The sequence below is a fragment of the Sceloporus undulatus genome, chromosome 3 (assembly GCF_019175285.1).
Source record: "Sceloporus undulatus isolate JIND9_A2432 ecotype Alabama chromosome 3, SceUnd_v1.1, whole genome shotgun sequence".
In the NCBI taxonomy this organism is placed as follows: Eukaryota; Metazoa; Chordata; class Lepidosauria; order Squamata; family Phrynosomatidae; genus Sceloporus; species Sceloporus undulatus.
In genome coordinates, this window is record NC_056524.1 from 183,034,389 (window position 1) to 183,036,925 (window position 2,537).

Genomic DNA, 2,537 nt, shown 5'->3' on the forward strand with positions numbered 1-2,537 from the left:
AAGCCCAGATTAAGGATGTTGGGGGATTGGTATCCCCTGAAACTGCTCAGAAGGACCTAAACTTTAAACAAAGAAAGAAAAACACTAATACTGCCAGGGAGTTTGAGCATAGGACCAGACCTGGTTACTGTTTGAATGGGGATCTTTTGTGTGAGTGTGTTTCTATATATTTATTGTAAAAGTGACAGTACAGAAATGGCTTCAGGTGGCTCCTCTTAGGGTTTTGAAGTTCATCCCTATGGTGGGCTGTGTAACCTGCAAGTTAGACAAGCTACCAAAATCCAGCAGCTTCAACATCTCCTTGGTATCAGGGTCCACTTCAATGATCTCCTGATCCAGGACAGAAACCTCAGGGACATAGTTACCCCTTCTCTTTCTTCTTCCTGCAGCTTGATGGAGATACCTATGACCAGCCCTCGTTGAATACATTTCATTAGATGGGTGACTTACCCTGCAATCTTGATGCACAGTTTTTTGCTAGAGATGATGGCAATCTCCTCATATACTCGCTTGTTTGTGTGGAAGTCAATCCCAAGGCGAGGTATAATATTTTTCACTTATGACCTGGGCAGCCTTTTTCACTGTCTTCATGCGCACACATCCCATGTCGGTGGCGACCAGTCAGAAAAAAAAGCAAAGAATGCCAGGAACCTGAATAGCAATCTTTTAAGGAACACCAGGGTCCCTTTCATACTGCACAGTTATAGTCCTATGATCTCACTTTAACTTCCACCGGTAATCCTGGGGTTTGTAGTTTGGTGACACAATAGAGCTCTCTAGTTGAGAATTCTAAGTTTTCCTCCTTAAAGTGCCAATCCCAGGATATAATGGAATGGAACCATAGCAGTGAAAGTGGAATCAGATCAGTTACACTGTGTACTGACAATGTCAAGTCACCTCTGAGTATTCCTTGCTAAGAAAACCCTGTGAAATTCATGTGAAATCCCTCTGAAATTCATCAAAAGATGACATGAAGGCACATACAGACACCAATGTGGGGCAATTTGGAGGTCTTAAAGGCCACATGGTATTCCCCAAATGGATATATGCCTCCTGTGGAGCACACGATTCATGCACCTGCCATACATGGGCAGCTCTAACAAATTAATAAGAGGTAGGCAACCTGTAAAATGTTTTTTAATGTGTATGCCTATGTATGCGTGTGTATGCATGCACACACACATTCGCAGCTGGATAGACAGACAGACAGACAGAGAGCTTGATTGATTGACTGATTGACTCATGGACATTCCTTACATGGGGTAGAATATCCAGTGGCAAGTCTTCCTCAGAATCCCAAGTCTGATGTCTCACATTTCCAGCAAGGCCATCCAGAATACTTCAGAAGAAGGGCAAGGGTCTTCTTGGAAATATAATTCTTATAGATTGCTGTGATTAAAAAAAGAAGTATTTTAAGTTTTGAAACCTAGTCAAAGTTAAATTTCTGCCTTTTATTGTTGTGTGACTTCAAATCTTTTCCAGCCTGAAATTAATCTACCACAAGATTTATATTTTTTTGTTCAGTGGAGGTTTACCTTTACTTTCCTCTGAGGCTAAGAGAGTGTGACTTGTCCAAGTCACCTAGTTGCTTTTCATGGCCAAGCAGGGATACAAACCTTGTTCACCAGACCCATAGTCCAACAGTGAAGCCACTACAGCATGCAGGCTCTCTGCACTGTGAACATGTAAAATGTTTGGTGCATTCTGATTCTTTCAGGAATAATGGAAGTACCAGCTCTGAGCAGATGGGATCAAATTTATTTTAATATTATAATCATCATGTTTATTTATACCATGTCTTTTCACTAAAATTAGCAGTCAAGTTCACTTACAATCTAAAACAAGTACAATATAGCTAAAAACACACAAAGGTTGACACTAAATAGAATTAAGCTATTCACAGCTCCCTGTTGAAAAATCTAACCCTGGCCTCCCTAAGTGTAAGAGCAAAAATAGATCCAACAGTAACTTACATGAGCAGGAACACACACACAAACGCAGCCTCAAAGAAATGCCTCCATAAATGATTTTGGGGACATTTCATTACCTCTGGCCAAATTTGAACATATTTTGGAGTAGTTAAAATGTCCCAGAACAAATCCATCTGTATTGAGTCAACAGAAGGACATTTACATTTGCTTCTCTGGTTTAACTTTTGTCTGGGGGGAGAGGATAAGCCTTTTCTTAAACTTACTATCAGTTGGGGCAAGAAAATCATCCCAGTAAGAACAGAACAAAACAGAATAGATAGCCTTAATAAGATGTATTTTTCCCCGTTTGTAACAAATTTTCTATTTACATGTGTTTTTCCCATATCAGGTTCTTTTTCTGCTGGAAAAAATTGTTTCAACACATGATGTTTGCTCAGATAAACAAAGGATCGAGAAAGAGAGAGAATTTTCAGGATTTCTAGCAGTATAAAGTTGGAAGGAACTACAGGGGCCATCTAATCCAACCCCAGCTAGTACAGGAATCCACTGCTAAAGTACCCCTGATCTAACCAGGAGAGAGTTTAACCAGACCTTGGAAGGTTACTG

The 2,537-nt window shown here is 40.2% G+C and overlaps 1 pseudogene; it reads right to left on the reverse strand.

Annotated features, from left to right (window-relative positions):
* Positions 1 to 201: 201 nt before the first annotated feature.
* Positions 202 to 606, reverse strand: LOC121925900 (annotated as a pseudogene).
* Between the last annotated feature and the right edge of the window lie 1,931 nt (positions 607 to 2,537).